The 14,361-nt window shown below is 41.9% G+C and overlaps 1 protein-coding gene across 1 annotated transcript in view; it reads left to right on the top strand.

The window, feature by feature from the left end:
• The window catches only part of FAM20C (FAM20C golgi associated secretory pathway kinase), a 256,797-nt gene that overhangs the window by 214,508 nt on the left and 27,928 nt on the right, over nucleotides 1–14,361 (top strand). The window lies entirely within an intron of this gene.

Raw genomic sequence — 14,361 nt, 5'->3', positions numbered from 1 at the left:
ATCTTGGAGGTTAATATGCCAAAGGGGCCCTTTGGATGTTGTTATGGGGCATAGTGTATGAAATAGGTGGAAAGGGAGAGAGAGAAGTTGGTAGAGAGAAGAGGGAGAGGTAGAGAGTTGGGCCAATCAACAGGAGGGGAGTTGGGGTAGCAAATTTGTTAGGCTCGTACACCAGGGATGAGAGAGATGCCCATGTATTTGGCCCAGGGCTCCCATGTGGCTTCAAACGCCATGGTTGTGTCTAAGAGGATGCTGGTAAGCTTCTCCTGAGACATAATCCACAATATTTTGCGCTTGGTAGCCAAGAGGGACACCCTGGGTTGTTTCCATGCTTTGGCTATTGTCAGCTTAGCACCTAACAACATAAAGTGGATCAGTTTGCAGGTGGATTTGGATGTCTTTGGAAGATTGGCAGTCAGGAGGGCAATGGGGTTCTTGGGATCTGAGAGTTTGTTACTTTTTGGATTAAGGCAAACATCCTGTTCCAGAATGACCTTATTCTGGGGCATTCCCACCAAGTGTGGGCCATGGTGCCTGTTAGTTGGCATCCTCTGAAGCATTGAGGGTTAGCTGTAGGGTATATGGTAGCCAACTTGGCAGGGGTGAGGTGCCATCTGGTCATCACTTTTAGGCTAGATTCGATCAGGGAAACATTCAGTATTTGCAGATCATTTTCTAAAGCTATCATATATGGAGCTTTGCAAGGCTGTTGGGCTAGTGACTGGTAAACAATGGAAATTCCACCCCTCTGTTCCATGGCCTGTCCGCACCATATTTCATATGGAGTAAATCTTGGAGGCGGGGTGGGTTTACCCCTCTGGATTTTGTGTAGAAAATGTTGTATTTTCTGGCATCTGCAATGTTCAGAAGTCGGGATTTCCAGCTGCTGTGTACAAAATTTCATAGAAATCGGTCCAGAGGAGGTGAAAAAGTGACCGATTCGATACAACCCCTTGTCCAACCACCATTTAAAGGCTTTAATGTTTTGGCCTGAAATGAAGTTTGGATTGTTGAAGATGTGGGCTAGGGGTTGGCATTCCGAAATCAAGGAGGAGTTCGAATTAGCCCAATTTTTCATGTCTGACTCGAGTTTCTGGTATATGGGTAGGAAGTTTGTGGCGTATAAATGTTCAATTTTCGCGGTAAAAGTAATCCCCAAATACTCTATGGAGGAGTTACTCCATTTTAATTCAAAGGCGCTTTGTAGTGATGCTGCTATTTCTGGTTTCAGGGAGATGTTGAGGGCGTGGGATTTGGTGTAGTTTACCCTTAGTCCCGAGGTCGCTGTGAATTCAGTCAGTAGTTTGCGGAGATTGGGAAGGGACGTAATCGGGGACGTTATAAATAGTAGCATATCATCGGCGAACAGGCCGCATTTATGGGTTTGTGAGCCGCAGGATACTCCCTGGATATTGGGGTTGGAACGTATTGCTATCGCCATTTCAATAGCAATAGCGAATATTAGTGGGGATAGGGGACATCCCTGTCTAGTGTCTTTGGCAATGTTAAGGGGTTTTGAGAATTGACCCTGGAGGCGAATCATAGCTTTCGGGGTGGAGTAGAGGGAGTGGAGAATCCCCATAAAGCACTGGCCAAAACCCAGCACTCCATGATGGTGAATATGTATTCCCATTCGACTGAGTCGAAAGCCTTATGTAGGTTGAGGGATAAAAGCATTCCCTCTTGTTTGGGGCCGTTATCCCAGTTAGACTGCAAAAGGAATATAATGTCAATGGCCCTTCTGGTTTGGTTATGCCCCTGTCTACCTGGAATAAAACCCACTTGGTCCTTATGGACGTATCTGTTAATGAAGGAAGATAGACGATTGGCTAGAATCTTTGTTAATATCTTTAAGTCATTATTTATGAGGGATATGGGTCTGTAGTTCTGCACTTCCTCCTGTTTTTTGTTCGGTTTGGGGATCACTGTTATGTAGGCAGTGTTGAGTTGAGGGTCTAAGGGGGCACCTAGGGTTTTTGCCATGTATGGGGCCAGGGTGTCAGCAAAGGCCTTATAGTACAGTACTGAAATGCCATCCGGTCCGGGGGCAGAGCCCTTCTTGAGGTTTTTAATGACGTCCCTAATCTCTTCCACTGAGATGGTTTCTTCCATCAGGTTTTTATGTTCTGTGGAAAGGGTCGGTAAGGGGAGGTCTCGCAGGAAGTCGGAGATATGTGGGCCCTTGTCCGTGGGGGTGGAGTAGTAGAGTTTAGTGTAGAAGTCATGGAAGGTTTTGAATATTTTGTTGGGATTAGCTGTAGGGGGTTGGCCCATCCTTCTGATTTTGGGGATCGTAAAAGTGCGAGGCTTGGGTGAAAGCTTAACGGCTAACATGGAGCCAGTTTTGTCTTTCTGTGAGTAAAATTTGGCTCCGCTCCAGCGGATATGTTCCTCTGCTTTGGTGGTTAGTGCCAAGTTGAGCTCTAATCTGGTTGTGTCTACTCGTTCTAGTAGGGTCTTAGATGGGCATTTCTTGTGTTTGGCTTTTAGGGTTGCAAAAGTTTTTTCCAGTTGGAGGATGTCCATCTGTCTCTCTTTCTTAATTTGGGTAGCCATTCAAATTAATTTGCCAATGGTTTGTGGGCTACCCAGAGAATTTCGGGGGAGATATTATCTACGTCATTTAGTTAAAAATACTCTTTTAGGGAGTCGTCTATGTCTTTGGTGGGGTTGCTGAGGAGTGATTCATTAAGTCGCCAGTGAGATACAGGTGTCCTAGTGAGGGTGTTCTGTAGGGATAGCAGACCCAGCGAGTGGTCCGACCATGCAGTGTCTATGATGGATGCTTTCTGCATCGACATGACTATATCTATTTTGAGGGAGCGGTAGTTTTTAAGTGCTTTTCTCTGTTTCCTGGGGGAGTTTATTCCCTTTGCATTATGTGTGGCTATCTTGAAATCCGTCCCTGTTGGGGTAGGTCTAGTCATGGGAACAGAGGGGTGGAATGCTACCGAATCTACCGCCACTTACCCGTTGCTGACTTCTCCAGTGGGGGATAGGGTTGAGTGTAGCGTGAGTTCCGATCCCTGACTGGGCCCTGGAATACTTCCAGTACTATTGGTTGGCTTAAGAGAGAAAGAGAGTTAGAAAGAGGTGGGGAGTAGAGGGTAAACAAAACAAAATGATGCATCTTCTAGGAAGACCAAGTGAGTCTGACTTGGAACATTCCTGCCAAACTCCTGCTACTATACATCAGTTGCCCCAGGAGGAGGGTCAACGACCCTTCGCGCAGGAACAGAGAGACTGTTTCTGCGGGATAGGTGGTGGCACAGGGGGGTCACCCCGGACCCCTGCTTTAATGTGGAAATTGTAACGTTAAAGAAACACAGCTTATTATATCTTGTTTTATAACTAGTTTGTAAAGAAAACTGTATAAAAACCAAAAGCACTAAACATTGTAAAATGTAAGGTCCAACTGGGGAGATATCTCTAGAGCTGTCCCCAGAGACACCTCCTTAGCGTGGATATGAGGGAGATGATATACTCTGAGAGGGAGCCGGGTGTGCTCAAGGCACGGTGGTTTCTCCTTTCAGGTTGCCCGAGTGAGTCACTTTAAGTATCCCCAAAACAGAAAGTGCTGCGGTTTCCCGGACTTCCTGAGGCTACTCGAGAAAGAGGTCAGGATCATACTGACCCAGGGCCTCCAACTGTGCAACACCTGCAATCCAGGTTAAAGCATCGGGCCTTTAGGTCACTTTGTATAGCAACGTGGAGATTCTCATCGTCACTTTCTTGATGTTGCTATTGTCCTCTGGTGGGGTAGGCACTTGGAGAGTAACAGGTGGGGGCCGTCAGCACGGCAACTTGGGTTAGAAGTGCATCGCTCCTTCAACAGAGGGGACTATAGTCCTGGCAAAATGGTTGCCCGGTTGTGCACAGGGTGTTGGTTATCGGCCGTCTTAAGGTGGCCTGCCTTCCCTGAATTTTTTGGTCCTCCCTTTGTTTCAGAGAGGGGATACAGGGCTTGCTGGAGGGGGGTGCTTGGAGAGCAGATGCAGTGGCCAAGTCCATGAGTGCTTCCTGACATATTAGTTTAAGGTGCATAAAGAGCTTCTCACCATCCGGTAGGTTAGAGAAGGAATGTGCCTTTCCCTGGATTGAAAATTTCACAGCAAATGGGAAGGCCCAGCGGTACTTGATGTCCTGTTGAGAGAGGACTGTTAGGAGTTATTTTAAAGTTCTCAGTTTCTGGATGGTTGAGGGAGAGAGAAAATTTGTATTTGGTGACCTTGGCACATCACTTTGGACTTGATGCGTGATTGTCGCATAACCTCCTCCTTTAGGGCATAGAAGTGCGGCTTTACAATGACATCTCTCGGGGATCCATCCTTCCCGGGGGGCCCCAGGGCTCTGTGGGCTCTGTCCAACTCCAGGCTGTATCAGGTCCTTAATAAGGCTTTGTACTGCAGGGGGGATTTCAGTGACAGTTTTGGGAAGGCCCCGGATTCTGAAGTTATAGCTTCTGGACCTGTTCTCAAGGTCATCAATCCTGGAGAGGGCAGTGTTAAGTTGTTCTTGGAGGACCTGAATGTGTGCAGCATTTTGATTGGTTTTAGATACCGTAATGTCCAGTTTATGTTCTATGGCTTCCATTCTGGCCCCCCAGGTTGATAAAAATCAGATTTGAAGTCCCTTGTAATTTTGTCTGCTGTATTGGCCAGTCCCCTCTCTAGGAGGTCTGATAATTTGAGGAATAAGTCAGCCGGTGGAGTGGCCAGATCCTGAGCCAGCATGCCTGGGGAGGGGGTAGTAAGCATGTGGAATTGTGCAGGCCCAACAGGGAACAGTGAGTAGTCCTCCATGGCGCGGCCCAGCAGGGACTCAGTGGAGGCTTGAGAGGGAGCCAGGGGGTCTTTGGGACCTGGAAGTATGTGAGGGTGGCTGGGGCTATGACTTTCCTCTGTTCTAGTGTCCTTTCCTCACAGGCCGCATGTGGCTGAGTAGTAGCGGTGGCGGCAGCCATCTTGGTACACCCCTCCCTCTGAGCTTGAGCGCATTGCACGAGATCTCGTCTGGCGGCCGGTCCAGACATCTAGGGGGTGCTCGGGGGTCTCCCAGATCAGGAAGGCTCACTTATTGCTGTCCTGGAGGGTCATGTGGCTGGCTGTGTGCGCGCGGGTCCGGGGTGATGTGGAGCTCCTGGCTTAAGCGGCCATTACGGAGCTCTCGCGCATGCGCACTCTGCACAATTTATATTTTTATATACAGAGTAGTAGAGTCTCCCTCTAGTGGGTGTCTGCACATCAGAATGGACAATTAGCACTCTCGTTGAGTGACCACTGGGATTAAAGGATAAGCTATCTAGAGATTGTACTGTTACTTTGTCAGTCTGAGAAGACTGATTTACTTTAATTGAAAGAGAAGTGCACACTGAACACACAGTGCTAGGATGCTCAACGTTAGGCTGACCACATTGAAATATCCCAAAAACCATAACATACTATCAGTTTAAGAGGAACACTTTGGGTCACTATACCCATCATTTAGGAATTCCTTTTGAACGTCTTCTACATACCAGCCCTAAACTGTGTGCTTTTATCTGACACACCCTTGATAGTCTTGACAAAGTATTTGAAGGTTAAAGAAGAGTCCTAAAGTGGAACTCCATCCTAATTTTTTTGTTTTTGTTTTTTTTTTGTTTGTTTTAGAAGGAGTGGAGTAAGATCATAATCTATGTTTTTTTTTTTTTTCCTTTTTCCCTTGCTGTCTTTGTCCAACAGGGGAGCGACTTTCTCTCTTTTCCTGTTTCGATGACAAGAGAGTTCTTTCAAACAGGCACAAAACAGTATTAATTTGACCATTCATTTGGCTAAAACCTCCTTCAGCTTTTTATTGTTGTCTGTTATGTTGTTGGATATTTCCTCTCTTTTTCTGTCCTGGTGAATATGTTGTGAAAAGCATAAGAGCTAAAGGGACATCTCCCCAATGAAGAACATGGCAAAAAAAAAAAAAACTAAGTACTGGCCCTACTGGCCCTACTATCTAAAAATGAAAAAAAAATATGTATGATCAGAGTTATCCTTTATTACTAACAAAACTGCACCTGCTCAAGCACAAGAGGCAAGGACATCAAAATCATCAAATACCATTTTAGAGCCCACTATAAAAGAATCATGGACCTTTCAATATATTTTTGGAGTTTAAATGAAAAAAAAAAATTATATGTGTCCCTTCTTAAGCTTCATCCTAGGAGTCAGGGGTCACATGACGCCTAATGCCTAACATGTGACAGGTCCTGCCCTATCAACCGCTTGACCTCACACACCCAGCGAGGAATGAAGCATGTTAAGGTTCTGGCAAATTATACTGATATAAATTCACAGTTGAGAGACAGTGTATGAGGTCAAGCAATTGGCATAAGGGATTAGATGACCCCTGCTAATCAGTCTAAACAGTCAGGCTCAGACAGCTAAAGCCTTTATTGGGGGGGGGCTCCCTTAGAGAAATTTCCCTTATCTCCCTTTTCTGCTGGCAACCTACCAGAGAGGAACTCTCCAGCACAGACAGAAAAAAATGATTTTCTTTAGAAGAGTGAAGATGGCTAAAAACCTTTGTCAGGTTTTTATTTCTGTCCATGATGTAGATTTTTCCTCACATCCTGTCTGGTGAAACCACTATCAGCAGTACAGGAAGTAATGGGAAATCTCTCTAACAGAGCCTCAAATAGCATTAATAACCCATCAGGAGCTCTAATCCTTTCCCACTGTATCCAAATGTAGAATAACCTTTTTGTCTTGACATAGGCTTTGAAGAACTTTCTACCAACATCTTAATAAGAAATATCTATTATAAAAGGCAACTTGGTCTATGATTAATAAACAAAATGTATTCTCTACACATATTACTGAAATAGTTTTGAAATATGTTATATCTGTCTTCCCTCTGACTAAAGAGAATTTAAAAAGACATGCCCACACTTAAATTCTTGTAAAGTTTCTGCCATGAACATAAAGCCTTGATCTTGTTCTGTCATCAGACTTTTTCTTTCATCTTTTACAAGAACCCTGCTGTACTGACATTGTGAAGACTACTGATTATTTGTTTATCCACAAAACAGATAGAAAACATCAGGTCAAACAGGACATCAATGGCCTTATTTAATAAGCCGGTGTAGAGTGTGGTGATGATGTGCCAAGGGCAGTAACACAAAGTAAGCAATTTTTGGATCATTGAAGTTCGGTTCTCATTAGAGAAATTGTGATTTGTCATTAGAGGTTACTGTACTTGGCACGTTGGTTTTTGACCTTATGAAAAAAGACTTTGTGTTCAAAGCAATGTTCCTCAGGTGTCATTAATTTATTGAGTCCACATTACATGCATGCTTTGGGAGACTTAGTTCTGTTTTAGAGTGGCCTATAATAAAACATTGCGAACAAGCAGGATTTTTAATGCAGAAGAGACATACTATTTATCTAATGCATTAAAGACTCCTACCTGCCTGCCTGCCACTGTAAATTCAGCAATATTGGGATGACTGAACTCTCGCACATGTGTGGGAGTGATGTCACCCTGGCCAAATAAAATGCTCAGAGATCAGTACCTGGAAGCTAGCCAGCCGAAGATGAGAGTGACCAACGGAGCGCTCCAGGACACCGCAGCACTGGAGTGAAGGTGAGTATAGTTCCTTCTTAGTAAAGGAGCCCTGGGCCCTTCAAACAGTAGAACCCACTAATATAGTGTCCTGCTTTTTTTTGTTTAATATCTGTTTATTTAACGAAATATCGAACAGAGATAATGCAAGCACATTGTGTAGATACATGTACAGGTACAAATTCAAGCAAATATCACCCGTCGACCATCAGGGATGGAAATTATTTTTAGAAAAGGTGAGAGGAGTAAACTTATTGCACTGGGATTATACAGAAGAGCGTGTGTTTTATATATTTAAGGTGAGCAGGTTTTTTACCTGGTGGTGGAGGTGCATGGAAGCATGAAGAAGTGTTGAAGACACTGGTGTTTTTTCTTGTCTCTTTATGAACACTGGACTATTTATAATTTTACTATTGGAACTATTTTGTTTTTTATATCTGATATTTTATATCTTATTTCACTGTTTGCATTTTGATAGTTGATATATTTAGGTTCAGTAATATAAGAGTATTTGGAAGGTGTTGCGCTACACTATAGAGACGTAAGTTATATTAAATAAGTGGGGTGGAATCACTATTTAGTGTTTTAGCTGGCAGCACATGATTTTTTAGTTTGTTTAAATATTGACATAAGGATTAATCTGATTGCGATTAGGATTATTATATTAGTAAAGATTTCTTGTACCTAGATTTTGAGATTGACGTGAGGTATAGGCGTAGCAAGCAAGCTGCGGTGTTGTTCACAAGATTGATATTTATAAGTTGGAGGATAACTTGATGAATGTGAGACCAACATTTATCTAATTCAGGGTGTTCTCAGAAGATTTGTAGTGCCTTTTGTAGACCTTCATTTCCAGTATTTGTCATCTACATTCGGTTAAATGCTGGCTAAAACAAAAAGGGTCCTATACCACCTGGTCAGTAGCTTATAATTTAGCTCTTACACATGTAGGCTTTGTGTGAAAAAAATATCAAGTGCTCCATCTGTTATGCAGAGAAGGATGTGTTCAATTCCCTCTTCCATTCCTGTAGAAAGGAGTCAGAGGGCAATTGAAGGGTAAATAGGAGCAGCTGGTGTGTCTTTGATAGTATGCCCTCTAGAGGTTTTTGTTGGGCACATATTTCCTCAAAGTGAGAAAAATGTCTGCAGAAGGCTTTAGGTTTTTGTAGACTGCTTAAGAAATGTGAGACCTGCATACATTCCCAGAAGCCCACATCAAGAATTTCCAGGTCTATGTGGATGCATCAGGGATCCACCAGCCTGTTTAATTTGATTCTCTGTCATTTGATCCGAACCTCCTGTGTTATATCTAGGATTGGAAAACTTTGTCATTCTCGCATGGTGTGATTTTGGGGTGGCCAATGATACCAGACTTGAGGGAAGAGTGTGCAGGGGTATTCCATTGTAGGGAGATGGTGGGAAAAGTTCTCAGTGTGAGTCCAATTAAGGGGAGATTTCTGAGTGGTAAGTGAACATCTCCCCCCATCTATGGTGTGCCTGCGAGGGGGTGGAACCGATGGTTTGGTCTATGTATGGCAACACCAGTCATTTATATGTGTTAGATGGGTGGCTGTATGGTAGAGGACTGGTTAAGGAAAACAGATCCCGCCTGTATGTTTGGGCAGTAGTAATATGTCCTTTGAGTTTCAGGGAGAGTCATCTGTCTGTGTAAATTTAATAAATTATGTTCGAATAGTCTTAAGAAAGATTTGTGCACTGGTAAGGTTTGCAACAGATGAAGTAGTCTGGGTAAATCATTCATTTTTAGCACATTGCATCTACCAAATCAGGTAACTGCGGCGGCACAGTGGTGTAGTGGATAGCACTTTCGCCTAGCAGTAAGAAGGGTTGCTGGTTTGAATCCCAACCATGACACTACCTGCCTGGAGTTTGCATGTTCTCCTGGTGCCTGCGTGGGTTTACTCCGGTTTCCTCCCACACTCCAGAGACATGCTGGTAGGTTAATTGGATCCTGTCTAAATTGTACCTAGTATGTATGAATGTGAGTTAGGGACCTTAGATTGTAAGCTTCTTGAGGGTAGGGACCGATGTGAATGTACAATGCATATGTAAAGCACTGTGTAAATTAATGGTGCTATATAAGTAACTGAAATAAATAAATAATAATTGTGGATTCACCCCAAGTAGCAAAGTCTTTTTGAAAGGAGCAAAGGAAATGAAGTAATGCACCAAATCCTAGCACATTATGACAGACTTAGCTTTCAAAGGATACCCTCCAGTGTTATGCTGTCAGTGCTCAGACACTTTCATCTTTCCCGGTCTTCCTTCCAGGTTCGCTCTGTTCGCTGCTTGAATGGCCATAATGACATCACTTCCACGCATGAGAGTTGCTTCATCATGGCACAGAGCAGGTTCCAAAAAATAATCATAAAAAATGGAAAACACGCTGGCATATACAAAGAAAGCACCTGGCAGAAACAGTCAGACACACTGTGCATTCAACAAAATAAAAAAAATCTGCCGCAGTAATAATAATGCAAACCACATTAATAGAGTGACCAACTTATGTGAAAAAATATATAAATTATAAATTCATTTAAAATGTGCATAGATGAAAACAACAGTCCCAATCAAAAATGAGATCCATTGCTGTGTAATGAGGAGAATTAAAAAGCTTCTATATTCACCATGTGGACCCTCATCACTAGTTAGATGAAGTCTTACCATAATCTATGAACTTTATTACGGAGTCAGATATGCCTTCAAACAATATCCTAGTATTCGGTGCTTGGACCCAGATAGTTACATCTGATCCTCATGATAATTCCGATTCCTCAGGATTATAATGGATATACATGGCCACGATGATGGTACAAGATTCCTTATAGAATCAAAACAGATCTGCCCACATATTCATAAATCACATTTATTAAAAGTAAAGTACACGGCTACTTACAGGAAGATCATAAAACAGTGCTGTGCATATATAAAAAATAGTAGTAAGCGAATCCAAATATTCCAGAGATTGCATGCAAGCGTGGCGATGTCACGTACGTTAGCTCGTTGCAACACGCTTCGTCATAGTTTGTCGCTTAAAGTAGGTAAATGCAGTAAAACCTTACAGGGGTTCTAACTCTTCCTGACTCTATCCAAAATTTAAATAAATGTCTTGGGTATAAGGTGGACATTTAGAGTCTTGAAAATGTTTGTCCCCAGCTGGCTCTCTTTAAACAAATTTTTTTTATAATTATACTTAAATTCTTTTATGAGACATCAATTTATATATTGTAGCTGAAACAATAGCTAAATAATACGCCTTTTTGTACAGCAATTACATGGGGAGCTGTTATTCACATATTCAGAACGTAACCTGCCAAAACTTCTCAGTAATTTGCAATTTTGTTTCCTCTGCTGGCTGGTAATACTTATATTTGGGTGATAAAGTTCTCTCCCTGCAAAGCTGTCAATATTTTGATTCAATATTCAGTAATGTACTGCATAGCGACGCTTAAGCCACTCCGTGAAATTCAATCTGGGACTTGGTTTACTGTATTATTCCAATGCATCAGCATTTTGATTGCATTAAAGGTATATTATTTTCAGGGGTCCCCATTTGTCTGTTTTCTAGACTCAGGTAATACATTTAGTGGAAGTACAAAGGAATGGTAAGGATTTTTATCAGTAATCTCTAGTGTTTAAGGATGAAATTATTAGTATTTTTTAAAGCTCTAATTTAACTTGTGGCATTTATTAGGAGGCAATTAAATATGTAGTTATGTCTGTAAATGATAGGAAGGATTCTAAATAACGATAAAATTAGATTTATCAGTTATATTCTGCAGCTAGAGGCGAAATATGCTGAGGATTCAATAAGGGTATTTGATATGCATTTTTCAAGGAGATACAGTAATAAGATACATGGTACCCAACACTTAATGAGATCTTGTATTGTGGTTTTTTTTTTCATTCTGGCAAAGCACCGGAATACACTTTTATGCGGAGATATATTAAAGGGTTGCTACGATCATCAGTCACTGTAGTAATTAGCCTTTTCAGCTTGAGATAAGTGCATCCTATGTGCACAGAAAAACCCCGAAGCTTTATATCTTTAAATTACTTACTTTTTTTTCATTTTTTTTTTTTTTTATTTTTTTTTTTTATTATGTAGTCATTTGTTTTCAGAGGTACAAAAGCTCTATTTTATTGATAATTTGATGGAAACTCTACTTTCATTAAAAATTGATATAGCATACATAATTGCTTCAGAAGCCACTTTGTTGAGCAATCCATTACGCTTTTTCAGAAGCTTCATAGGATTAAAACTCTGCCTGAGTGTGGACAGGATAGGGCAATGTAAAACAGCCATAGACTGCTGCTGTATTATGTTTATATATACCCTATCAATCATAACTTTATGACCACCAACCTAATATTGAGGTCCCCCCTTTTCCGCCAAAACAGCCCTGACCCTTCAAGGCATGGATGCCACTAGACCTCTGAAGGTATGCTATGGTATCGGGCACCAAGCCGTCAGTAGGAGATCCTTTATGTCTTGTAAGTTGCAAGGTGTGGCCTCCATGGATCAGACTTATTTTTCCAGGACATCCAACATCTCAAACTTGTTGTTGTGTTCCTCAAACCATTCGTGAACCATTTTTTCAGTGTGGCAGGGTGCATTATCCTACTGAAAGAGGAGCAGCACACATACTATAAAGGTTTTATTACATAAGCTTGCAAATATACAGTATGTGAAGCCACACTGTTGCACCAAGGCACCTTCCAGATTGTGTGATCCCTAACTTTTGACTAGATGAGCTCCCTTCTCCCTGAGAGAAGGCATCATTAGAAGTAACTCCTTATGCCTTAAGGGCTTATTCACACCTATGCATTGCTGACCTGCATTTGATCTGCTTCAAGCTGCTTTTGCATTTTTATAGACTTGCATGAGAAGACAAGCAGTTCTAACATGAGGAGCTGGAGCAAGTGCATGCAGACAGGACATTGCTGCAAAGAGGATGCATGAAATCAGCAGCACAGAAATGCAGAAAAGATTAAAGCCCAACTCCGGGCAAAAAAAATAATTCACGATGCAGTGGGGCTGTGTCTGCACCGCAGGGGTCAACATCTTATATTTGTCTAAGGGATTGGAGAAAGGAGGTATACCTACCCAATACTCCGATCCTCCCCACACAAGACTGGTCCTTGTGGCATCTGGCCTCCCATCATCTAGTGGTCTTGTGCAGTGGACTATCCATGATGTCGTCTCACCCATAAATCTGCTCTGGATGTGAGGACGTCAGAAACAGTCCACCGCTGGATCGTGGGGGAGCGCCGTTTGCCGATAGAGCGGAGAATTGGGTGAGTATACAGCTTTCTCCTTACCCTTGGACAAAATGAGCAGTTAGCCTGTGCAGTGCGGGCACAGCCCCACTTCATGGGATTTTTTTTTCTTTTTTTTTTTGCTCAGTTTGGCTTTAAATGAAGTTGACAATAGCAATGCAAAAGACTGCACTTTGGTAGTACTTGTTCTTTCTATCTTTCAAAACACTTCTAAAATTTTAAATATCCATTTCACGGTTTACCTTAAAAACAAGTCATTTGTTTGATGCTATGTATTTGTTTTTACTGTTTCTGCTTTTTGACTTGTTGCACTTATACAGTTGTGTGAAAAAGTATTTGTCCCCTTCCTGATTTTTTATTTTTTTGCATATTTCTTACATTTAAATGATTCAGATCATCAAACAAATTTGAATATTACACAAAGATAACCCAAGCAAATCCAAAATGCAGTTTTTAAATTTTTATTTTATTTATTAAGGGAAAAAAGCTGTCCAAACCTGAAAAAGAAATTGCCCTCTCCCATGCTGAATCATGAATGAACTATGATTAACCAGAATTTTAAAAAAAGCTGAGTTAAATTTCACTTGCCACACCCAGGCCTGATTAATGCCAGACCTGTTGAATCAAGAAACCACATAAATAGAAGCTGTCTGGCAAAGCGAAGCATGCTAACAGATTACAAAGAGCCACACATCATGCCACAATCTAAAAAAAATCATGAACAGATTAGAAACAAAGTAATGTACATGTATCGGTCTAGGAAGGGTTTCAAAGTCATTTCTAAGACTTTGTAACTCCAGAGAACCACGGGGAGAGCCATTATCCACAAATGGAGATAACTTGGAACAGTGGTGAACCTTTCCAGGAGTGGCCAGTCTACAAAAATTACTCCAAGAGCATGACGACGACTCATCCAGGAGGTAATAAAATAACCCAGAACAGCATCTAAAGAACTGCAGGCCTCACCTCAGTTAAGATCAGTGTTCATGGTTCAACAATAAGAAAGAGACTGGGCAAAAATGGCATCCATGGGAGAGTTCCAAGACCAAAGCCACTGCTGGCCAAAAAGAACACAATGGCTCATCTCACATTTATCAAAAAACATCTTGCTTATCCCCAAGACTTTTAGGGAAATATTCTGTGGACTGATGAGACAAAAATGTAACTGTTTGGAAGGTGTGCATCCCGTTACATCTGACATAAAAGTAATACAGTATTTCATAACAAGAAGATCATACCAACAGTCAGACATGGTGGTGGTAGCGTGATGGTCTGGGGCTGCTTTGCATCTTCAGGACCTGGATGACTTATAATTGATGGAACCATGAATTCTGAGCTCTGCCAGAAAAGTGCACTTGGGTTATGCAGCAGGACAATGATCTGAAACACAACAGCAAGTCCACCTCCAAATGGTTCAAACAAAGAAAAATTTAGGTTTTGCCTTAATAAATGAAACCATCATTTAAAAAC

The sequence above is a fragment of the Aquarana catesbeiana genome, linkage group LG06, assembly GCF_042186555.1.
Source record: "Aquarana catesbeiana isolate 2022-GZ linkage group LG06, ASM4218655v1, whole genome shotgun sequence".
Taxonomy (NCBI): domain Eukaryota; kingdom Metazoa; phylum Chordata; class Amphibia; order Anura; family Ranidae; genus Aquarana; species Aquarana catesbeiana.
Note: the sequence above shows the minus strand (reverse complement) of the source record. Positions and strands in the feature narration are given on the sequence as shown.